The following is a 344-nucleotide window of genomic DNA, read 5'->3' as shown; positions in this document are numbered from 1 at the left end:
TGTGACAATACTTAAAAGTATTCTGAGCCCAAGTTCAGGTACTACAATCTGATCTCCTCCCAGTCAACTGAGCGATTAAATTAGTTGATGCCAAATAGCCCCCATCAATACTGGATCCTCTGACTGGCCAAAAAATAAAGTTCAATACAACTGACATATTTCCTCTTTGCTATGTTGGAAAATTGTAGGAAATCAATCCAGCACTACTGAAGAAAAGACAACAGAACTTTTTAGTTCCCCACATGCAACTATTCCACATTACAATTAGATAATCCCTTCCAAAAGCTGACTCTTCATTGTTCCTACCTACTATTTACTGGAATTGTTGTATCAAAGAGTACTCA

This window comes from Trichechus manatus, unplaced genomic scaffold (assembly GCF_000243295.1).
Source record: "Trichechus manatus latirostris isolate Lorelei unplaced genomic scaffold, TriManLat1.0 scaffold00025, whole genome shotgun sequence".
Lineage (NCBI taxonomy): Eukaryota > Metazoa > Chordata > Mammalia > Sirenia > Trichechidae > Trichechus > Trichechus manatus.
This window is presented reverse-complemented; position numbering follows the sequence as displayed.